General features: G+C 39.3%; 1 long non-coding RNA gene across 3 annotated transcripts; it reads left to right on the top strand.

Moving 5' to 3' along the window:
* Positions 1–7,559: 7,559 nt before the first annotated feature.
* Positions 7,560–23,543, top strand: LOC109493839. Of its 3 annotated transcripts, none has more exons than XR_006588881.1 (4): positions 7,560–7,757; positions 8,080–8,352; positions 13,369–13,599; positions 23,380–23,543. It is a non-coding gene; the product is annotated as an uncharacterized LOC109493839 (long non-coding RNA). The 3 variants fall into 3 exon arrangements; XR_006588880.1 differs by lacking the exon at positions 23,380–23,543 and adding an exon at positions 14,229–16,208; XR_002148284.3 differs by lacking the exons at positions 13,369–13,599; positions 23,380–23,543 and adding an exon at positions 9,381–9,925 and having other exon boundaries at positions 7,564–7,757.
* Positions 23,544–25,495: the final 1,952 nt, after the last annotated feature.

Genomic DNA, 25,495 nt, shown 5'->3' with positions numbered 1-25,495 from the left:
CATGGAGGTTAAAGAACACCCTACTAAGGAATGAGTGGGTCAACCAGGCAATTAGAGAAGAAATTAAAAAATATATGGAAACAAACGAAAATGAAAATACAACAATCCAAACGCTTTGGGACGCAGCGAAGGCAGTCCTGAGAGGAAAATACATTGCAATCCAGGCCTATCTCAAACAAGAAAAATCCCAAATACAAAATCTAACAGCACACCTAAAGGAACTAGAAGCAGAACAGCAAAGGCAGCCTAAACCCAGCAGAAGAAGAGAAATAATAAAGATCAGAGCAGAAATAAGCAATATAGAATCTAAAAAAACTGTAGAGCAGATCAACGAAACCAAGAGTTGGTTTTTTGAAAAAATAAACAAAATTGACAAACCTCTAGCCAGGCTTCTCAAAAAGAAAAGGGAGATGACCCAAATAGATAAAATCATGAATGAAAATGGAATTATTACAACCAATCCCTCAGAGATACAAACAATTATCAGGGAATACTATGAAAAATTATATGCCAACAATTGGACAACCTGGAAGAAATGGACAAATTCCTGAACACCCACACTCTTCCAAAACTCAATCAGGAGGAAATAGAAAGCTTGAACAGACCCATAACCAGCGAAGAAATTGAATCGGTTACCAAAAATCTCCCAACAAATAAGAGTCCAGGACCAGATGGCTTCCCAGGGGAGTTCTACCAGACGTTTAAAGCAGAGATAATACCTATCCTTCTCAAGCTATTCCAAGAAATAGAAAGGGAAGGAAAACTTCCAGACTCATTCTATGAAGCCAGTATTACTTTGATTCCTAAACCAGACAGAGACCCAGTAAAAAAAGAGAACTACAGGCCAATATCCCTGATGAATACGGATGCAAAAATTCTCAATAAGATACTAGCAAATCGAATTCAACGGCATATAAAAAGAATTATTCACCATGATCAAGTGGGATTCATTCCTGGGATGCAGGGCTGGTTCAACATCCGCAAATCAATCAATGTGATACATCACATCAACAAAAAAAAAAGAGCAGAACCATATGATCCTGTCAATCGATGCAGAAAAGGCCTTTGACAAAATCCAGCACCCTTTCTTAATAAAAACCCTTGAGAAAGTCGGGATAGAAGGAACATACTTAAAGATCATAAAAGCCATTTATGAAAAGCCCACAGCTAACATCATCCTCAATGGGGAAAAACTGAGAGCTTTTTCCCTGAGATCAGGAACACGACAAGGATGCCCACTCTCACCGCTGCTGTTTAACATAGTGCTGGAAGTTCTAGCATCAGCAATCAGACAACAAAAGGAAATCAAAGGCATCAAAATTGGCAAAGATGAAGTCAAGCTTTCGCTTTTTGCAGATGACATGATATTATACATGGAAAATCCGATAGACTCCACCAAAAGTCTACTAGAACTGATACATGAATTCAGCAAAGTTGCAGGATACAAAATCAATGTACAGAAATCAGTTGCATTCTTATACACTAACAATGAAGCAACAGAAAGACAAATAAAGAAACTGATCCCATTCACAATTGCACCAAGAAGCATAAAATACCTAGGAATAAATCTAACCAAAGATGTAAAGGATCTGTATGCTGAAAACTATAGAAAGCTTATGAAGGAAATTGAAGAAGATTTAAAGAAATGGAAAGACATTCCCTGCTCATGGATTGGAAAAATAAATATTGTCAAAATGTCAATACTACCCAAAGCTATCTACACATTCAATGCAATCCCAATCAAAATTGCACCAGCATTCTTCTCGAAACTAGAACAAGCAATCCTAAAATTCATATGGAACCACAAAAGGCCCCGAATAGCCAAAGGAATTTTGAAGAAGAAGACCAAAGCAGGAGGCATCACAATCCCAGACTTTAGCCTCTACTACAAAGCTGTCATCATCAAGACAGCATGGTATTGGCACAGAAACAGACACATAGACCAATGGAATAGAATAGAAACCCCAGAACTAGACCCACAAACGTATGGCCAACTCATCTTCGACAAAGCAGGAAAGAACATCCAATGGAAAAAAGACAGCCTCTTTAACAAATGGTGCTGGGAGAACTGGACAGCAACATGCAGAAGGTTGAAACTAGACCACTTTCTCACACCATTCACAAAAATAAACTCCAAATGGATAAAGGACCTAAATGCGAGACAGGAAACCACCAAAACCTTAGAGGAGAAAGCAGAAAAAGACCTCTCTGACCTCAGCCGTAGCAATCTCTTACTCGACACATCCCCAAAGGCAAGGGAATTAAAAGCAAAAGTGAATTACTGGGACCTTATGAAGATAAAAAGCTTCTGCACAGCAAAGGAAACAACCAACAAAACTAAAAGGCAACCAACGGAATGGGAAAAGATATTCGCAAATGACATATCGGACAAAGGGCTAGTATCCAAAATCTATAAAGAGCTCACCAAACTCCACACCCGAAAAACAAATAACCCAGTGAAGAAATGGGCAGAAAACATGAATAGACACTTCTCTAAAGAAGACATCCGGATGGCCAACAGGCACATGAAAAGATGTTCAGCGTCGCTCCTTATCAGGGAAATACAAATCAAAACCACACTCAGGTATCACCTCACGCCAGTCAGAGTGGCCAAAATGAACAAATCAGGAGACTATAGATGCTGGAGAGGATGTGGAGAAACGGGAACCCTCTTGCACTGTTGGTGGGAATGCAAATTGGTGCAGCCGCTCTGGAAAGCAGTGTGGAGGTTCCTCAGAAAATTAAAAATAGACCTACCCTATGACCCAGCAATAGCACTGCTAGGAATTTATCCAAGGGATACAGGAGTACTGATGCATAGGGCCACTTGTACCCCAATGTTCATAGCAGCACTCTCAACAATAGCCAAATTATGGAAAGAGCCTAAATGTCCATCAACTGATGAATGGATAAAGAAATTGTGGTTTATATACACAATGGAATATTACGTGGCAATGAGAAAAAATGAAATATGGCCTTTTGTAGCAACGTGGATGGAACTGGAGAGTGTGATGCTAAGTGAAATAAGCCATACAGAGAAAGACAGATACCATATGGTTTCACTCTTATGTGGACCCTGAGAAATTAACAGGAACCCATGGGGGAGGGGAAGGAAAAAAAAAAAAAACAGGTTAGAGTGGGAGACAGCCAAAGCATAAGAGACTCTTAAAAACTGAGAACAAACTGAGGGTTGATGGGGGGTGGGAGGGAGGAGAGGGTGGGTGATGGGTAATGAGGAGGGCACCTTTTGGGATGAGCACTGGGTGTTGTATGGAAACTAATTTGTCAATAAATTTCATATAAAAAAAATAATAAAAAAAAAAAAAAGAAAAATGCAGTCTTGAAAGAACTGTACTTTCAGAAGTTATTTCTCAAAGATTTGTTTGAACCCGAGATGTTCATACCCTACTTTTCTGTGTAATTTGATTTTCACGTCACAAGGGAAAAATAAAAGTACAACATGTCACATGTCTGAAGTCTGCTAACACATTCACATGTTCACATAAAAAATGAAGTGACAATGTGAGTCACGACTTAGGATAGGGCAACTTCTGTTAAAAAAAAAATAATGAACTCAAACTATACAACTAATCAAAGAAAATAGAAAGCTTGACAGAGCAGTGCTACCCTGTGTCGACATTGTGGGATGTCAGGGAGGCTGACAGACACTCTGTTCTTTTCTTTATATTCCTTCTAGTCTCTTTGGTCAACACCACCATTTCAGCTATCCAGCTGGGAGGCAAGAGCATGAGGAGAGCCATCAGGGCCACTGTCTTAAGTACCACCCATGACTATGTTTCACATTCCTTTGGCTAAATCCAGCCATATGGCCACATCTAACTTCAAGGGTTTTAGAAATGTAGTCTAGGATGGGTATGGGCAGCCCTTCTCAGTCAGGACTGTGCGCTCCAGAAGGGGAACACAGCTATCTAGTAGATAGTCGGCCACCCCCACCATTGCCCCCAACCAAGCTGTCATCTAGTGAGTGGCAAGGTATAATGAAATGTCACAGGGTAATTATGACAGCTATAATTTATTGAGCACTTTGCTACCAGAGAGTGTTCAGGTCTTTATTGGTAAGCCTAATTTCAGGGGACTTTTTTTGTGTGTGGCAGCGGGACGGGGCAGGCAGAGGAAATTTTTAATTACACACTGCTGCAGTGTGGGGGTAGGGACCAAATAGGCAGGGAAGCCTGCTGTGTGTGTGTGTGTGTGTGTGTGTGTGTGTGTGTGTGTGTACATCACAGGCCTTCTTAATCTGGACAACTATCAGGTTTTCAGAGAACTGTCCCTTTTAGTATCTAATTTGAACCCCACAGTGTCACCATGAAGAAGCTAAGACAGGTCTTACTGCCATTGTGAGGAAAGGGAAACTGAAGTGCAAAGACATCAGAGGCTTTACCTCAGGTCCCCCAGTCAATGATTCTGGGCCCTGGGAGCTGTAATTTAGTAGTGCTTCCCATGCAGCTCACTGCTCCCCTGGTACCTGAGCTGGATGGCAATGGTCCAAAGGGTAATTAACTTGAGACCCTTCCAAGAAAAGGTAATTCTTGACTCTGGTCAGTAATGGTGTGTGTTTGGTTTGACTGCTCCTGAAATCTTTTTAGCATTAGAGTTGCAAAAATACCTTTCTGCCACCCTTTATTTTGACAACTGAGAGGAAAGACCTTTGAACTGGAAGTAAAAGGAGCCAGGATAATTCTTATGAGGGTATGTCCATTGACTGAAATCCTAGAAAACCCAATTGTCCTGTGGCTTCTGAGACATCAAGGCTGCATGGAGAATACTTGGGAGGAGGACTGGCCTCCCACAGGGCCTGAGGTGGGAAGTCTATTTGTCAACGCTATTGATCATGCAGTCACCTCTAAGGTCTTTCTGGCCTTCTGGAATTAGAACCAGGGACTCATCTTATTACACTCAATCTTGTGATGAAAGGGTAATGTTTTACAGTCAATGGCTACCAGGCCACCCCAGACCTGACCTTCCAGTCACTTGGAACCTTTACCAGGAAGGTCTTCCATGAAATGTGGGAGTCAATCACAAGTTTCCTTTACAGGATCTTCACAATCAACAGGACCTTTAAAACCTTCACAATCAACAGGAGCACCTATGAGCAGAGTAACAGAATTGCAAGGCCAGATTGAAGAACAACATTTTGCTGATGCTAATTTAGGCCAGTTTTATATGGAATCATCTTTTTTTAGCCAATAGTGCTGGAGCAACTAGATATCCCCAAGGGGGATAAAATCTCAACTTAAACCTTACACCTTATATAAAAATTAACTCCTAATGGATCATACACTTGTTACCATCTGAAACTATAAAACCAAAAGAAAAGGGAGGCATGTCTTTGGAATCTAGGGCTATGAAGAGTTCCTAGACTTGACACTAAATTTATAATCTATAAAAGGAAAAATAATTGAACCTCATCAAAATTGAAAATTTATTTTTTTTGTTCTGTCAAAGCCCATATAAAGAGCATGAAGTGACATGTTACAGATGGGGAGAAGCTATCTAAAAACCACATTTGTGACAAAGGATTTCTGAGTATATAGAGAATCCTCATAACTCAACGGTAAAAAAAATCTAATTAAAAAATGTGCAAAAGACATGAAGAGACAGTATACGGACAAAGATATGCAGATGGCAAAAAATCATGTGAAAAGATATTCAGCTTTGTTAGTCACTTTTCAAATGCAAACTAAAACCACAATGAGGTATTACTACACACCTGTCAGAATGGCTTCAATAAAAAATAGTGACACTACCAAATGTCAGAGAAGTAAATGATACAGTCATTCTGAAAAAAAAAAAAGAAAAATGTCCGGCAGTTTGCTTAAAGCTTAAGACACAATTACTATACAAACCAACAAAGGCACTTGTAAGCATCTATCAGAGAAATAAAAACTTATTTTCATACAAAAAGACTGCACATGACTGTTCATAGCCATTTTATTTGTAATAGCCAAAAACTGAAATCAGCCCAGATGTCCTTCAAGGGATGAAGAGTTACATTAACTGTGGAATACTACTCAGCAAGAAAAAGAATTCACTCTTGATACACACAAAAACTTGACTGAATATCCAGGGAATTAGACACAAACAAGTTTATCCAAAAGGTTACATACTGTGTGATCCATTTGTGTGACAGTTTTCAAGTGACCAATTTTTAGAAATGGAGGACAGATTGGTAGTTGCAAAAGGTCTGGGGCAAGAAGAAGTAAAGAATAGGGACAGGTAGAAGTCAGTATGGCTTTAGAAGGCGACACTAAGGGTACTTAACAGCGTTGGAGTTGTTTGGGATCTTGACTGTGGTGGATACATGAACCTGCATAGATGCATCAATTGTACAGAATGTAACACACACAAAGATACAGACACACAAATGGCTGCACGGGATACCATGGGTTGTATGAATGTCAGTACCTTGGTCGTGATGCTATACTGTAATTCTGCAAAATGTTTCCATCAGGGAATACTAGGAAAAGCTTACAAGGGATGTCTCTGTACTACTGCCTTATACTTGCGTGTAAATTTACTATTATCTCAAGCAAAAACTTTGATATGGAGGGGAAAAAGGTCTTCTGTAATCCACTCCCAATTTAACTTCTCTAACTTTTCTCATTATGCTGTAATTTAAAAAGAACCTATCAGGAAAATCAGAGGAATATTGAGGTTTCTAAATGAGGGTCTTCTCATATTTTCAAATCTTCTCCTGGGTTCCCTATCATGTGATATACATTATCTGCCAATTAGTGATTTAAACGACTCCAGATGGACCCAAGTGCTTCAGTTACCTTAGCACCAAGGCTATCACTTGAATGTGTCCTCCCTGTTGCCCACCATCCATCCATCAAAAGATGACCTCCAGGGGCACCTGGGTGGCTCAGTCGATTGAGCGTCCAACTTCAACTCAGGTTATGATCTCATGGTTTGTAAGCTCGAGCCCTATATCTGGCTTGTTGCCGTCAGCAAGGAGCCCCTTCTGTGTTATCTGTTAAGCGAAGAAACGACTTTTGGTTCTAAATAAAATTCCAAAACTCCCTTCTCCCTGGGTTAAGTGGCCCAGCCCAGCTCATAGGGGTTCACATGGGTCAAAACTTATATGAACATCATTCATTTGAAATTTTAAGGAGTGTGGAAGTCAGAAAGCATACCCGGCAAGAGGTTCAGATAGAAAACAGTTTATAAGCAGGAAAAAGTTCCAAATGGTCAAAAGCCACAGATCCCAAAAGAAATCATAAGCACCAAATCACAAAGGTCAGAAATTCAAGCATCAAGAAGATACACAAGAAGCCGAATAAATTGGAAGCGGCCTTGAGCTCTTACCAGGAATAAGCGCGTTTGACTGAGCCCCCTCTCTGCCTGCAGATAAACTGTGAACGGGAAGGCCAGCTGTTAATATAGGACCAAGGATAATAAAGCAAACAGCAAAAACATGGAAATGATTAAAGCCTACTCAAAACACCTGTGTGCCTGTGGGTGGGGTGTACCTGTGTACTCAGCTCAGCTCATCACTGGGGAGTACAACACTCAACAGTCTGTAATAGAATCCTTTAGAAATTCCAACCACATTTGCCATCCAAGTTCCACAGGGAGCTCCTAGAAACAGCTAAGGTGCAAGGGAACAAAAAGATTAAGAAGGTTCCAACATTGACTCTCCAAATTAGCTGGCCGCTTGTAAAGAATCGGTTTTCTTAACAAGCCTGCTTTCAGATTTGAGTGGGAGAGCAAATTCCTGGAAGTCCCATAAAAAGGTGAGTACACTGAGACCTATATCGCAAGATCAGGTACACACAGGAAAAAAAGAGACTTAACTGGAGAAGCTTTGGAAATTAGAATTAGGTTGTGGGTGGGCTGAAGACTAAATGTTTGGCAAGCATCAAGTAGCCAGCCTGGCTGAAGAGGTAAGCTGTAGGGCATTCATGACAGCAAGCACTTCTCCAAAGAAGACATGGGTTAACAGAGGCAATGGAAGAGGCAGCATTAAAATGTTCCCACATTTCTTTCATGGACTCTTGGGACAGGTAAACGTATTCAGAGCAATGATGGTTGGTAAAGTATTTCTATTCCCTGCAGGTATGGATTTAATCAATTGTGGAATAGATATTCCCCAGACAAGAAGTCTCATGGAGAGAAATTCAAAGCAATGATATAATTCCATTGGGCACCAATGGAAAAAAAAAAAAAAAACACTAGTAACCTTATTGCTCTTTTTGGGCCTGTTTGATTCTCCAAGGATATCACCCTGTTCAACGAGGAAATTCATGACTATTGCCAAGGGAGCCTAGGCTGAGTACCAAATGGCACAGTTGCAATGAATCCAGCACAGAAGCCCCACATGGGAAAAAGGTAAAGAAGTCAAGGATTACCAATGCACGAATCAACAGCAGAAACAGGCTTACATGAGCCAACTGGGTCACATTAGGTGTTGCTCAAGCTTAAAGCCATGTCATTATCTGAGAAAAAGAAACAAGTGCATTATAAATGAGCTATTTCAATACAGGCATTACTTCTTTCTCTTGAAGGAGCTGCTCAAGAACAAAAGAAAGAGGGCAGCTGTTCCATTTCCTGTTTCTTAACATCTTCACATTTAAATTCCTCTACCTGATTGTCACGGTCCTCTATTACCCTATTTCCTTCTAGCCCTACTTCTTTATCCTCATTCACATCTGCCCATTCTCTACGGCCCATTCTAGTCATGTATATTTGAGTAAAGAAAACAGAAGTACGATCTGGTAGTTCTTTCATGTAAAAACTGTTTCTCATATTAAAAAGAACATTCTTTTATGCCAGCTAAGAGATCCAAGGGAAGAGGAAAAGGAATCCTAGAAGACAGGCAGGACTGGCCACTGAAGCCTGAAGGGCTGGGTCAGTCATTGATCTCAGAATATGTCAGTCTTTCTCCATCTGCAATTCAAATGGTACAAAGGGGGCCATCATTCAGTTGTGGGAAAGTAAATACTAATCCAATATGAAATATAAATTTTGAAATGCCATAAGACAGATGCTGCTATATACTGTTGGTTCAGCATTTCCCAAAGCATAGTCCATGGAGTTTAAGTAGGAATCAGTGATGAAAGGGTCCAATGCTTGAATAAATTTTGGAAAAGCTAGATCAGACCAAAGAAAGTGTATATCTGTCTGCAAGATTGTTCATAGACATTAATTTGTGACTATGGACTGTGATTTTCCAAAGGTATGGGGGGGCAGCTCTCATATAGGAGTACTCCACGTTTCCCATTTCTATTCAACCATAAAACTCTTTTCTTCACTGAATATCCCACAAATTGGGAACCAGTGGGATCCCTGGGGATTCCCCCAAAATGGCCAGGCAATAGATTCACTGGAGACCGTTAAAATTCAGCTTCCCATTTTAGGTTCTATTCCAGAGCAACCTAATGAGAATCTCCAAGAACGGAAGAAAGAAAGAAAGAAAGAAAGAAAGAAAGAAAGAAAGAAAGAAAGAAAGAAAGAAAGACAGACAAAAGAAAAAGAATCTCTAGAGCAAGTCTGGAAATGTACATGCATCACAAATTTCCCTAGTGATTCTTATGTAAGTGGCTGACAGCAGAGTTCCCCATATCCATCCTTTGGAGATGATCTTTTCTTTCCTTTTAATCCAAACATTCTATATCCTGAGAGCCTCTTAATCCACTCTGAATAGATGACATTTAAAATATCATTGTTATTTTTGAAGACTTCAGGATGAAAAAAAAAAATGAAACACATCAAGAGCACAGTGACCAACAGGGTCAGGAATCTGAACCTATCTGAATCTGCCTCCGGAAAAAAAAAAAATGGTTTAAAAATAAAGGAAAAATTCTGCTTAAAAAAAAAAAAAGTTTGAAAAAACTGGTCAAGAAAGCTCCCTAATTGGTCCTCTTTGTTTTTTTTTACTCTTTGCTTCAGCTTTGGGAACTAGTCCTTTGCAATCTTAGATAAAGTTGTTAGAAAAGTATTCTTTTTTTTTTTTTAATTTTTTTTTTCAACGTTTATTTATTTTTGGGACAGAGAGAGACAGAGCATGAACGGGGGAGGGGCAGAGAGAGAGGGAGACACAGAATCGGAAACAGGCTCCAGGCTCTGAGCCATCAGCCCAGAGCCCGATGCGGGGCTCGAACTCACGGACCGCGAGATTGTGACCTGGCTGAAGTCGGACGCCTAACCGACTGCGCCACCCAGGCGCCCCAGAAAAGTATTCTTTATAACTAGGATGACCTTACAACTTCTCATCCAAACTGGGATGTGGAAGGAGGTGCTATTAGTAATTTCCCTGGGACATCAGGCAGAAAGGCATAAACTTGGTCTGCCTCAAGCAACCTGCAGTCTAATTTCATTTGATAGCCTTCAAAACCCAGAAAATATCTATACTGCTCTCCCTCCCAGTTTTTTTTTGTTTTTTTTTTGTTTGTTTGTTTTACCATTTCTTACCCAGATTCTTAACATACAACACAGAATCAAATGTGGCTGGAAGTCATCAAAGTCTTGGATGACTGCATTTTGGATGTAGGACTAAGATGGCAAAGGAAAAATATTCACTGGCTTATATTTCCCAGTTTTTCTACTTTAAAAATAATTATATATTAGGCACATACAAAATTGTTATACTGTAGAGTATAAAAAAAAACCCAACACAACCCACAAGCAAGCAACCACGAACAATTCAGAGAATGTTAGCATTGTATTTGAAAGTCCTCTGTTACTTTCCCTTCCCATCTCCCTTCTGTCTCTCAACCCCCAACCCAAAACACTTATCTGGAATTTGTGGGTGTCATTCCCTTCACAATTTGGTGGGCTATTGTTATCTGGGGTCCAGGAAAATGTGTGAAGCAAGGGAGACCTGCTGACCCCTAACATTATGAGCCCCCACTAACTTGGTAAAAGACAATTCTCTGCTGCCTAGCCCACAACTGGCTGACAAGTCCTTGGGACTATTTCCCACCACTGTTTGAATTAATGGATAAAGACCTGGATGTGGCTATTTCCCAAGCTTATTTGATGTGGTTAATATAGAAATGCCAATTCCATACAGCTGTGCAGAATGCTGACCATTTGACCGAGGAAACAGGGGAATTTGGCACCAAAAACTTTCACAAACCAGTGATCGTCACAGTGTTTTAGGCCCAGAAATTGAGTGCAGCAGCCTTTTAAAAGAAAAAATGGGCTCATGTAAATCGGAAAGTCAACTGAAATCAGGAGTTAACAAGAGACAAAAATTGGAGAGAGAGAAAGCTAGGGTGTTGTCTGGCCCCTTCAGTTGTTAAGTCAGAAAGTATTTTCCTAAGATTCTGTGTTTTACCTCACACAACCCTGTTGCTTCACCTCAAGCGTTGCTTAAACCACATTGGAAAGGAAGACAAAGGTAGGGAATAATTATCTCATGAACAAGGCAGTAAGCTACAGAATATCTTTATATCCGAGTGCGGAGCTGTGTGCCACAGGCCATTGGAAAACCAGGAAACAATGCTCGCTGCCGTGTCACAAGGGAGTGATTCTGAAGTAGAGTGAGTAAATACAAAAGACTTCTGAAAAGGGAAAGATCAGGTTGGCTGGCATCAGAGGAAATCTTCCTGGTGCTAGCAACACTTGACCTGGGCCTTGACAACAGACTAGGGAATGAGGAAATGCAGAGTGAAAGAATTTTTATACTAATAATGGAAACGATGGGCATTCATTGTGTGCCAGGCACTGTGGCAAGCACTTCATGTGCATGATTTCACACACTCCTGCCAACAAACCTCCAAAGTGTAAGTATGCCCATTTTGTAGAAGAGGAGACCGAGGCGCAAAGAGATTAAATAACTTGGCCAAGGTCACACAACTAGGCCAGTCATTGCAGTAGCAGTCAGGAATCAAACTCAGGATGTTTGACCCAAAAGCCAGCATGCCTAGGGAGAGGAACAGCATGAGAGGAAGCCAAGACATGGGAGGCAACATGCTGACTGTCAAGCAGTTAGCAAGGATGGGTCGTATTGAAGGGCCAAAAGGGTGAGTGTTTGGTCGCGTCATACCTCAGCTAGAATTCCTTACCGATCTGCCCCATCTGCTGTGCCTTATATATCGAGATGTTCAACATTGCTTGTTAAATTTAATTGGCAATATAAAAAAAGGCCCCAGGATGAGAAGCTATGATATAATTGGGATTCTCTGCCTTTTATGTCTTCTAGTTTGACTAATATTTTGAAGTTTAACAGGGCATGAACAGGTTTATATGGGAAAAAAATAAATACATCAATACAAATTGGGAACATAGGGATAACACAATAATGAACGTGTGAGGAGGCTTTCAAGAGATGCACAGTCATCTTTTATTCATCTCTCCATTCAACAAATACTTCCTGATTGGTCATTTTGTATTAGTCCCTGTGCTGGCACACTGGGCATGCGGGCCCTCTGAAGGGATAAAACAACAAACAAATAAAAACCAGTTTCCACTATGTTTTATAACAAAATAGAATTCAATCAGCAGGGACATTGTTCAATGAACAATGGGCGTTTATTAGGTCCTACTATGTATTGGATACTCTTAAGTGATGATAGATCTGCATCCCTGTCCTCAGAGGGCTCATAGGGAAGATTCAACAGGTAAACAGGTAATGGCAACAAAATGCAATGGATATCACCTGAAAGGCGTTTATAAATGAAACAAATGTCTCTACCAAAGGAGGATACAAAATCCTGATATGGTCTGTCTCTACTGAATTCATAAGTTTGGTAGTTTTCTGTCTGGGTTGACTAAGAAGTTCATCTCCCTGAACTCCAAAGTCCAGATCAGGTGACCCCTTGAAAAATCTTGCATCTCTAGGATTCTAATTTTTCACTCCCATAGCAGCTGAGAAATCACAGCACACAGGCAGAAAGAGGAATATAAGAGTAACAGAACCCCAAGAACAGTATGTACTCAGATTTGCTAAGCAGAACAGGTAATAATACTCACTAAGGGGTAATGTCTTTCTTTTTCTTTCTTTTTTTTTAACAACACCAAAATAGAAAGCATCCATTAATTCATAAGCAGGTTAAAGTCCCAATTTCACAATAGTAAAAAAATCACTTTAGCCAAATTGCCAAATTCTAGAATGTCGGTGGTGGTCCACTAAAAATCACATTTCAGTAACCAGAAAATGTGAATTCAAGCAGTTATGTCTCATCAGTTTGTTAGAAAATATAAAATTCAAAACAACCTCAAAAACTCAATTGCATCATTTAGAAGAACAATTCCAAATCAAAGTTCATTGATCACATAGAGGAAGGATTACAATGGCAAAGATAATTTTTTTGTTAAAATTACTAAAAGAAGAGTCTGATTTCAGGATCTAACTTACTAGCTTGTGTGATGTTATGCCATTTTACTCTTTCTGTATCTCAGTTTTCTCACCTGTAAAACAAAGGCGTTGGCAAAACAGTCCCATCAGCATCCTGTGGTATTATGAAAACCTAGCATTTGGAATCGTAGTCAAGAGATGGCAAGTATTTTGGCCTCCAGTGACACCTGCAGTAGATTGGTTTTTATGAGCTGCCTGGAGAATGGAGAAAGATTCTGATGCTCAGTCTAAGCTCAGAGGGAAAGAGCCAAGAACTTTAATAGTGTCTGGATCGGGTGAGTAGAATGAAGGACACCCAGCGCCATTTTTCTAGTTGAATCTCAGATTTTTTAAAAAAATAGGAAGAATGGAAGCCACAGTGGTTTAGTGACAATGAATGATCACAGAACCAATTAGTGGATAACACAAATTCTAAGTTGAATTTTTATTACCTATCACCCATATTCTTTTTTTTTAATTGACAATTATTGTATCATCTTTCAAAGGAGTTAAAGTGGCTTACAAAGGTGCACATAATGCGGCGAGAACAATGAACACAAAAATAAGACAAGAGGAAATCTATACTTCATTTTAGCATGCTCAGTGCTGTCAGATTAATTTATCCAGAGCATTCATTTCCTATTACCACTCTTTTCAGTGATTCCTCCAAAGTCTTTCATCGTTTTCCCTCAACTGACCTTCCAAACTTGTATTCCAATCACACTGCTCTACAATCCCCCACACGTTGTACCTACAGTAGATGTCCCTTAGGGACTACGTGACCAGCATGCAAGTTACCTCTCCTTAGCTAGGAATTTCCAGATCTTCCCCTGGAAGCTATGTTTGAGACTTCACTCTTCTTGGTGCAGTTCATGAAACTAACATAAGTAGGGCAAGAAGATTATTTTGCTGTCTTTTAATTCAGGAGTTGGGAGTGGCCAGAGTCCACCATGTGAATGGAGAAGCGAAGAAAACAAGTCTACAGAGAGAAAAATAATGAAGTGCAAGTGAAAAGAGAACTCTGGGTTCTTGGTTGCTTCCCGGCCCTGACGCCAATCCTTCCTGAGGGCTGGATCCGTGTGCCTTTGAGTTTCCCTGAATCCTTACAATAATTTCCCGCTCCCTGAAGCTTATTCTACTTAATTATTATGCACACTTATCTGTGCTTTTGCCTTACCTACACTCTGCCTTCAAGTCCCTGCTCAAGGTAACTTTCTCCAGAAACCTCTTTCTAATCCCCCCAGACAGAAATAATGTCTTCATCTTATAAATTCCTACAGCAGTGCATTTATAGACTTCTGATGACATATCTGCCTTAGTGCATACCTTCGTGATTATGCATCCTATTTTTTATCACAATTTCTAAGTTTCTGGTGGAGAAGGACCCATGCCTTACTCATTATTGTAATCTCCGTATACCATGCACAGTAGAAGTGAGCAGCCCTCAACCTTTGTTAAAAGAATGGATGAACCAGTGAACACCTTTTATTCATTCTCTACTGTTGTGCAAATCCCTAAACCTCTCTCCTTCAGGCTGGTATTACAGAAGTGGAGATTTGATAAGCCAATTTATCCAGTTACTCTGAGCAACGTAGACAGACAAATAAGGTAATTGTGACCCAGAAATCTACTCCAGGGCCAGAATGATGACGTTTGGTTGTCAATAGTGATCACATTTAATTATAAAATTGCCAGATCTCTGTTGTTGTCAGTATTGGACATCACCTAAAAGTAAAGGGATGACAGGCTGTTCCGAGCATCTGCAGCCTTTATGTAATAAGCGTGTTTTCATTTAAGAAAAATTGTGCCTTTTTCTGAGTAAGATCAGAGCCTTTTAGAATTGCTTATCTTTTTTTGTACAAACTTTCTTCAGTGGTTATGATGAGGGAACTATTAATGTATAATTCCTAGAGTTATTAAAGTAGTGCCAATTGATTTTAATTCACACCATATAAATGAATCCTTTGCGAGTTGATGTAGAAGAGAGCTGAGAATAAAGATTAGGGTTTAAGAAATAATCACTGCAGGAACAGAAAGAAGTCACCTGAGGTGCAACGTGACTTTGTGAAGTAGGTTATTAACCCGTCAGGGACCGGTGTCCCTTCCAAACACCTCTTTGGTCTTTCATGACCTTATCACAACCCTTTCCAGATGAAAGCATAGCTACAATCACTATGTTTTATGCCATACACTCAGTTTCTCAAGTAGCAGGTTATTCCCAGGGTGTGACTTGCTATGGGATCTGTCCATACATATGTTAATCCACCACCGTAACTAGAAAAAAACCTGTCGCTCTGCAGTAATAGTTACCAGGGAGTTAGAGCGGCAAAATTGCAAGTGTTCACTTTCCCAGGATCCATAATTTGAAATGGTCATTCATCAGTAACCAATTTGCTCATTTTGGTGTTCAGGCTTAAGCACGTTGCATTTGCATGCAGTAACTGGTAAATAAACCTTAAGTGTTTATTTACTGAGTTTAAACTCACTCCATTGCTATTATCAAAAATAAACCAAAAATTAAGACTCTTAATGTCTATGGCATTTTCTTATCTGTGCTTAACAGCTAAGGGTATGCTTAAATCCATGCTTTGAAAAGGCATATTGAAAAAAACATCGTTCACTATCTCTAACAATTGATTATCATATCTTCTATAATTTTAAAGGTTCTTTAAGCCTAAAAAAGGAAAAAGTCTCTTAAGATTGGTGAGAGGGATTTTAAAGGAGAATCCTTCCTTAACCTGATAAATTCCTTTTAGCCAGCCAGGATAGAAAATGGAAGACACAAGCAACCACAAAGAAAATTTCTAAAAGTCACCATTAATACTACTTTCCTGAAAGAACCAAGGTTAAAGTTTTGTTTTATATTCTTTCAGTCATCTTACTTTGCATATATATACATATATATGCATACTTATACATATGCATATATACGTATATATACATACGTATGCATATGTACTGTATATATGCATACGTATGTATATATGTATGTATATGTGCATATATGCGTGTGGTTAAAATTTAGTATTTAAAATTAAAATGGTACCATACCATTTATACTGTCTTATAATATGCTGTTTTCACTTAACAGTATAGCATAAATATTTATCTGATCCAGAGGTTGGCAAATTTTTCTGAAAGGGTCAGAGAGTAAATATTACAGTCTCTACTCTGGTGTTATAGCAAGAAAGAAATATGCAAATATGCGTGATATGTAAATGATGGCATGCAAATTAATAGGCATGACAGTGTTCCCATAAAACCTTATTATACAAAAACAGGTAGTAGACACATTGTGTTCATGGACTGAAAGACTCAAATTAGTAAAAATCTCAATTCTCCTTAAGCTTATATATAAGTTTAACATAACTCCCATCATATTCTTGATATTTCTTTTTGGAGATATAGACAAAATTATTCTAAAATGTATATGAAGAGGCAAAGAATGAGAAGAGCTGAAACAATTTTCAGAGAAGGCTATACTGGGAGAAATCATTCTGTCCAGTTTCAAGACATGTTTTTTAGCTACCAAAATCAAAACCATGTGGTAGTACAAACTATGTATCTGACAAAAAAAAAAAACTCACATAATTAGATATTACTACAGACCTATCAGAACAGCTAAAATAATAAAATAATAACCATACCAACTGCTGGCAAGGATGCAGAGAAACTGGATCTCTTATACATTGTTCAGGAGATTATAAAATGGTATAGCCACTTAGAAGTTTTTGTTTTTTTTTAATTTTTGAGACAGAGAGTGTGCAGGAACATGCATGCACATGCGAGCAGGCAAGGGGAAGAGAGAGGGGGAGACAGAGACTCCCAAGCAGGCTCCAAGCTCAGCACGGAGCCTGACGCAGGGCTCGATATCAAGACCATAAGATCATGACCTGAGCAGAAATCAAGAGTCGGATGCTTAAGTGACTGAGCCATCCAGGTGCCCCTATTTTATTTTATTTTATTTTATTTTATTTTATTTTTAAAGCCACTCCGCAGCTATGTAAAAGGCTAACCATACACTTACCATCCAACCTACCAGTCACACTGACAAGCAATTATCACACTGAAATAAAAATTTATGTTCATACAAAAACCTATACATAAATGATCACAGCAGTTTTATTTGTAACAGCCAAAATCAGGATACAACTATAATGTCCTTCAATAAGTGAGTGGTTAAACAAAATGTGATATATACATACCATAGAATATTATTCAGCACTAAAAAAGAACTGAACTTCAGGTAAAATTTAGATACATCCAAGGACATGATGCTGAGTGGACCAAAAAAAGCCAATTTCAAAAGTTACATACTGCATGATTTCACTTTTGTAACATTCCCCAAATGACAAAATTACAGAGACGGAGAGCAAGGTTTGGAAATGGTAAGGAAGAAGGGGTGGGCATGACTATAAAAGATTAGCACAAGGGAGATCTTTATGATGATGGCATAGTTTTAGATCTCGATTGTGGTCATGATTATAAGAATGTACACACACATTGTACTGATAACGTCAATTCCCAGTTTTGACTTTGTACTGTCTCTACATGTAAACTGTGACTCATGAAGGATATCAGGTGAAGGCTACACAGACCTTTCTGTACTATCTGCAACTTCCCATGAATCCATAGTTACTGCAAAATAAAAAGTTAAAAAAAAAAAAAAGCAGATGGTAGGCCATTGGCATTTCTGGCTGTGGTTTGCTAACTCCTGACTTAGACATTAGATGCTCTGACAATATTTTTTATTAGCTGTACAGTATGTCTTTCATTAGATAGATTATACCATTTCTCTAATGCCAATTTTTCTCTTTATAAAACCAAGACCTAGGATGTTTTATGTCTTTTTACACATCTATAATTATTTCTTTAGAATATTGAAAATTACAGTGTCAAACATATATATATATATATATCCCTTTAGACTTTTGGCATAATATTACCAAATTACCTCTATAAATTTCATGCTAATTTATACTCCTATCAGCAATGTATGAGACTATGTACCCACAAACTAATCAAGAAGGCATATTAGCTTTTTAAAAAAAAAACTTTGCATACTTGTCAAGAAAGAATATCTAACTGTGCTTTTCTTGTCTGTCTTAAGCGTATTCTTTCTTTTCTTTCTAGATCCTCATTCATGCTGGCCCCTGCTTAGGACACATTCTGCCCCTTACCTAGCTAAGTGGTGCTTAACCTTCAAGTCCTGAGTAAGATACCACTTCCTATAGGAAGACTTCCCTGATCTTAGATGTCCCTCTTATTGGCTTCCGCGGCATCCCTCTACTATCATTTATACTCTGTGGTCACAACTTGTAATATACCTTCAATCTCAGTTAAGATCTAGACCTTAATTTCTGTGGGGCAGGAGACTTAAATCTCCATAGGGCTGTGTCTGTCTTGCTCCCTCTTTTATGCCCAACATTAGCACAATGCCTGACAAATTGTAGGTATTCATTAAATGCTTTTTTTTAATGTTTATTTAAAAAGAGGGAGATAGGGGCGCCTGGGTGGCGCAGTCGGTTAAGCGTCTGACTTCAGCCAGGTCATGATCCCGTGGTCTGTGAGTTCAAGCCCGGCGTCGGGCTCTGGGCTGATGGCTCAGAGCCTGGAGCCTGTTTCCGATTCTGTGTCTCCCTCTCTCTCTGCCCCTCCCCCGTTCATGCTCTGTCTCTCTCTGTCCCAAAAATAAATAAACGTCGAAAAAAAAACTTTTTTAAAAAGAGGGAGACAGACAGATAGAGCAGGAGCGAGGAGAGGGACAGAGAGAGAGGGAGACACAGAATCCAAAGCAGACTCCAAGCTCTGGGCTGTCAGCACCGAGACTGATGCGGGTTTGAACTCAGGAACCGTGAGATAATGACCTGAGCTGAAGTCGGATGCTTAACCAACTGAGCCACCTAGGTGCCCCACATTAAATACTTTTTGAATCAATGACTGAGAAAAGAATATATATCAATCATAAAGGAAATGTTCTCCTTTTTAGAGTTCACAACAATTATATTGGTAAAGTGTGTTCCTCAAACCATCCATGAAAAAGGGTCTCTTACCTAAAACTATAGAAATCAGGTAAAAATTGAGACTAACCCTATAGGAGGGAGATGGATTCATCAGATTGTCACAGCTTATGACATAGCTTATGTCATAGCTTAATGAAACTGCCATTAAGATTATTGCAATATGGGGCGCCTGGGTGGCGCAGTCGGTTAAGCGTCCGACTTCAGCCAGGTCACGATCTCGTGGTCCGTGGGTTCGAGCCCCGCGTCAGGCTCTGGGCTGATGGCTCAGAGCCTGGAGCCTGTTTCCGATTCTGTGTCTCCCTCTTTCTCTGTCCCTCCCCCGTTCATGCTCTGTCTCTCTCTGTCTCAAAAATAAATAAAAAACGTTGAAAAAAAAATTTAAAAAAAAAAGATTATTGCAGTAACTTTCATTGTGCTGACTGTATACTCCCCCAGTCACTTTCCAGTTATTATTTGCTTTTTAGACATATAGATTATCCATGCTGAGAATATGCCTATGTCTCATAAGCTTAAATTCTCTTGTCCTTGTGACAATTATTTTTTTTATTAAAAATAAAGTTGGGGTGCCTGGGTGGCTCCGTCAGTTGAATGTCTGATTCTTGATTTTGGCTCAGGTCATGATCTCATAGTCAAGGGATCGAGCTTCATGTAAGGCTCTGTGCTGAGCTTGGAGTCTGCTTAAGATTCTCTCTCTCTTTCTGCCCCTCCCCTTCTTGCATGCACACATGCACTTTCTCTCTCTCAAAAAAAAATTAAATTAAAAAATAAAAATTAATAAAAGTGAAATCTTATTTATGTGTTCAATGTTTATGAATGTTATTATATGAATATATTCCCCAGAGCTTCATAACTTCCCCTAGAAGGTGGTGATCACACCAATGTACTACTAACCTCCCGTCCCTCCAGGGATCGTTTTATTGTTTGCTTCCTCAAACTATAACAGGCATGATTTTTAAATCTCTGTGTTTTTTATACCAAAGCAGCTTTTATTTCATATGACTTTTTTAAAATTTTCATCTCTCTTCTAAAACTCTTCCTAAAGCCTCTGTGCTTTTTATGCCTTGGCCAGAATACACTCCTTGATTGTAACTTAATTATATCTAAATTTGGTGAAGTATTTTAATGTTTCTACTCTTGATCAGACTACGGCCCCTCTTTGGCAAAGGGAAATGTGATTTTTATGCTTTATCAAAAGTCTTTCTTTTTATCTATGTGAATTTGCTCTTCATGTGTAAGGGTTTACCGCATTTAACACACCACTAATTTTGCCTAAGGTAGTCAAGTTATTGTAGGTAGAGTGACTTTTAGAAAAGAGCAGAAAATATGTTTAGTGGCTGAGATTTAAATATATGTAAAACAGAATTTCTTATTTGAGAATTATATTCTGGATCATGAACATTATAACCCGTTGCTAAGGAAGACTATGGAATTCTATGCAGTTTGACCTGGAAATAAGAAGAAAATGTGGAGGAGCAGACGATATATTACAGAGGAAACCTACCAGGCTGTAACCCTGTTATTAACTCACTGAGGAACTCTGTGCTAGCCACTTAACCTCTCAGCCTCTGTTTCCTCATCTATAAACCAAGGCAGGTAGACCAGAAGAAAGATAAATTCCCTACCAGCTGAGAAGTTCAATGATTCTGTGATTGGTCTATCCCTTTGGTATCCAATATGAAGTAGTGAAAATTGTCTTGGAAATCTATGATTTACAATCTAAATAGGATCCCTTCCCTTGGACATCAGTCTGTGATGTTCCTTTTTTTGTCCAGACACTTTTCACCATCCTCCATACCTCCTAATGCAAGGAGACCCTCTCAACACTTAAGTTCAGTCAGTTCCCATTAGCTGCCTCTCCCTGACACTAAGCTTTCCTCTTCCTCACCTAGTGACAAGCCGTCACTCTTATCTTCTCCAGGCCAGCTCTCCAAGCCTATCTAAACCAATCTTCATCAATGGAAGAAGGTCCAAGGCAGTGTTCAAAATCTCCTTCCCAAATACCATCCCTACATTTTAACAATGTCTCCTCCTTTAATTCTAACCTAAGGAAGAGAGACTTAAGAAAGGGAGAGACCTAAAGAAAGGGAGAAAGAAAACTAACATCTGTTAAATAACTACTGTGTGCCACATTGGTACATATTTCTTATCACTTCTTACCACTTCACTGCATTTATCACTTCTGATAAATATCTGTTGAAATATATGTAGTATTTATCCCTATGTTGTTGAAGTTGGTAACACTGATGTTCAGAGAAACTGAATAAATTGCTGAAATCGAGAGGTAGTATTGGCAGAACTGGGATTCAAACTGTGTCTATCTAACTTGAGAGTTGTTCTCTTTCCAGCAGAACATATAGTCCTCTGTGTCCCATGGGGCTCCAGGGCTCTGGGGTATTATCTCAGGGCCCTCTCAAGAAGAGAGGACAGAAACAAGGCTCCAGCCCTGTCTTTATTTTGAGGATGTCCAAAACATGCTCAGTGATATTTATTGTATAATTATTACTATTTAATTTGAGGAAAAAAGATTCCATTGATTTAGAAATGTTTGTACAACACTTGTTTAAAAAAAAAACAAATGACATTCTAACCTCTAGGGTATCATTTTCTATTCTTAGGTAACTGTTTTCACAGATGTTTCAGGTGATGGTCTCAGATTGAATAACCCCTCTCACCAATCACACATCCTTAGGGTCAGTCTAAGAATTAATGAGGCCGTGGTAGATGTTCAACAAATGTTGTGCCACTCCTCCTAGCTCTATCTAACCTCAACCACATCAAAGATGACTATAGGGTGGCATACTGGAATTCCATAGCTTTCATGGTTTGTAAAAATTCTACAGCTCCCATAGATGTACAATTTTAATTTCATAGTAAATGTGCTCAGGGCTACATCAAATCGTGCAACCACCCTTTTCTGTTTTTTTTTAATTCTCCTGCACCTGCATCTACCCTCTTTTTTTATTTGAGCCAGGAGATCATAATGTGTGAAAATAAAAGTCTCCATTGAGGGAATCAATGTGCTACAAGCTGCATGTGTGAGTAAATGATAGATAACCAGATGCATTCCTGGCCAATGTTTTTTTGAAGCAGAACATTTAGTAACTTTGTAGTCAGAGAAGGGAAAATAACAACTGAAGTTAGCTACAGGGCTTAGAAGTGTCCAGCATCAGAAAGGTCAATGTGTGATCAACAGGTAAGAAAGAAGCCAGAAGAAACAACAGCAGGTGGAACAGATAAGGAACAAAAAGCATCGAACAAACAGTCTCAGACTTGAGAGATGGCCTCTGGGTGTTTGCTGGGCTCAGAGTTTGCAGCACTGCGTTTGCGTATTTCTGGCCCTTTTTATAATTGTATCATTCATCAAAGAAGCCAGGTTGAAAATGGAGAGCTAGATTGAGTTATTTTCCCTCTGACTGCAAGGTACTTACAATTTGTCCAGGGATAGCACAGGGATGGAGATGAAGTTCTCCCATTTCCTACACGGGACTGCTTCACAAAGGTAGAAGATGGCCAGTCATCACCACTTTTATCCATGAATCCTCTGTGGAGGCCAGGGACCACTAAAGGAACACCTCAAGATGCGTAACTGAGGCTTTTCTCACCCCATAGACATTTACTGCCAAGACCATTGCCTCTACAGGGGCATGACAGGACATCTCAGATATGAGACTAGGTCATATATACAGGCATCCTCAGCATAACAAGTGATGCATAAAAGGTATTCTCTAAAGGCTGATACTTTCTCTGAACTGAGTTCATCTCGGCACACAGTAAATTTGAGATGCCTAAGGACTGTCACGTGGAAATACCAGTATTCAGTGGGACACTACTGAAGATATGGCCTCAAGTTCGAACAAGACAGGCAGGTTGGTGCAAATGGGAAGGGCTGGAAATGGATATGGGTCACTGGTAACTGTGCATTTGTGGGCCAGATAACCCTATTCTAGAGGCTGAGCATCACATTGCATGTCTTTAACCTTATCACTTATAATATTTTGATCACCAGTTGGTCAGTGACCCAACTTACAGCCATTTATTCTGTATGTTTCCTAGTAAAAACTGAAGTCACTGGGCCCAGCAGCAGGAAAAGGAAATTTCTTGAATGACTGATTTCCTGGTTAAGGCCTATGGACCTTTCCCCCAGAACCCAGACCTGAAACTTACGTTGTAGTAAATTGCCTCAATGTCTACCATTCTCCATCAGCAGAAGTAAGTGCTAGCGGCTTGGGTCATGGCCCCTTCTCTTCTTTTTGGCTTCCAAAGAATAAAACAACATACATTTCAGATTTCAGTTATAAGCTCTCCTGGTTGACCCGGCCGGATTGGAAACCATAAAATGATTCCTCTCTGTGTTGCATATTTCTCCTTTTAAAAAGAACAAGTGAAATTCAATAGGTAGGAACACATGACCAAAAAACTTCGAGTGAAAACTGAAAATTGCCTTAAATACCAGATTCCAAAAGAACAAACCTGGATAATGATCTTTTATTTTTTTTAATGTTTATTTTTGAGAGACAGAGAGAGAGAGAGGGAGAAATAGAGAAATAGAGCACGAGCAGGGGAGGGGCAGAGAGAGAGGGAGACACAGAATCTGAAGCAGGCTCCAGGCTCTGAGCTGTCAGCACAGAGCCCGACGCGGGGCTTGAACTCATGAACAGTGAGATCATGACCCAAGCTGAAGTCAGACACTTAACCAACTGAACCACCCAGGCACCCCTGACTTTTAAATATATCGTGTGCTTTCTAGCAAAGAAAAAGCAGAAAGAAAATGGGCAACACCAATGTCTCATAACGTCTGCCCACGTAAAATGTGTCTAGCCCACATTAAATTCTAATGGTGCTGAGGTAGGAGAAATAAGAGAAAGAAAAATATAGGTAATATTATTTGAATTCCTAATATGTGCTGCATACCTTGATATATATTTTAAGTATTATTTCATTTTCTCTAGCCTGCTCAGGAAAACATTTGCAGTCTGGGTAGATTTTAAGTCTGTCTCAATTTGAGCTGTAGGACTTGTTATTTGCCCACAACAAAAGCTTTTTTATCATTCCTTTAAAAAATAAAAAACAGGTGGTGCCTGGGTGGGTCAGTTGGTTAAGCATCTGACTTTGACTCAGGTCTTGATCTCACAGTTGGTGAGTTTGAGCCCCATGTCGGACTCTCTGCTGTCAGTGCAGAGCCTGCTTCAGATCTTCTGGCTCCTTCTCTCTTCCCCTCCCTCGCTCATTCTCTCTCTCTCAAAAATAAATATTTAAAAGCAATAGAAAATAAAAATAGGAATTCTAAATATAGTGTGTCATTAGTCCTCAAGACTACCCCATATTTTGAAATTCGCTTAGAAGGATCCATGGGATTCAGATATGGTTGTATTCATGGCTAAGATTTATTATAGCGAAGTGTATGGATAAACATCTGGATCATAAAGGGGAAATGTGCAGGCAGAGTCTGGGAAAATCCATACACATGTTTTCTAATGTTCTCTTCCTCCCATGAGGGGTCATACAGAGCACATTCTTCCCCCTACAACAAAAATGTCATGTGTCATGCTTTTGCCCAACAAAGCCTATTAAGAGACTCAGTGCCCATGGTTTTTAGTGGAGATTAGTCACATAGGCACCCTCTGCCCAGCACAAACCAAAATTCTACACTCCTAGAAAGAATACAAGTACTTGGAATAAATCATATTTGAACTGTCTAGGCACAGTGAACCAATTTTATTAGTTATTTGTTGACTTCTGGGAATGCCCTAACAGCCAAGTTCCCAGCTTCCAGCTAACGGCCACTTTGTAGGCAGACTTTTCTAAAGATAACAGTCTTGAGCAAGCTGTTAACTCTTTTCTGTACAAATGGTGTAAGTTCACACTTTCATGTATGTTTCTGCCCACTACCACTATACTCTTCCAAAAACAAAGCAATGATAGATAAAATATGAAAAGGCAAAATACAAAAGAAATAACTGGGCTTGAAAAATAATCTATGTCGACTAGGAACAGAACCACAATGTAGAGCTATAACTAGTACTAAATAAAGCATAGTATGTAACCAGAAAAACACCCTGAAATTGCAACAGTATTTACTAGACTACAGCATAAAGTCAGAAATTTATTTATACAACAGTATATATATAATTAAAAATCTGTCCATTTTCAGGTAGCCTTGCAAATGGAA

The sequence above is a fragment of the Felis catus genome, chromosome D4 (assembly GCF_018350175.1).
Source record: "Felis catus isolate Fca126 chromosome D4, F.catus_Fca126_mat1.0, whole genome shotgun sequence".
Taxonomy (NCBI): Eukaryota; Metazoa; Chordata; class Mammalia; order Carnivora; family Felidae; genus Felis; species Felis catus.
This window is presented reverse-complemented; position numbering and strand designations above follow the sequence as displayed.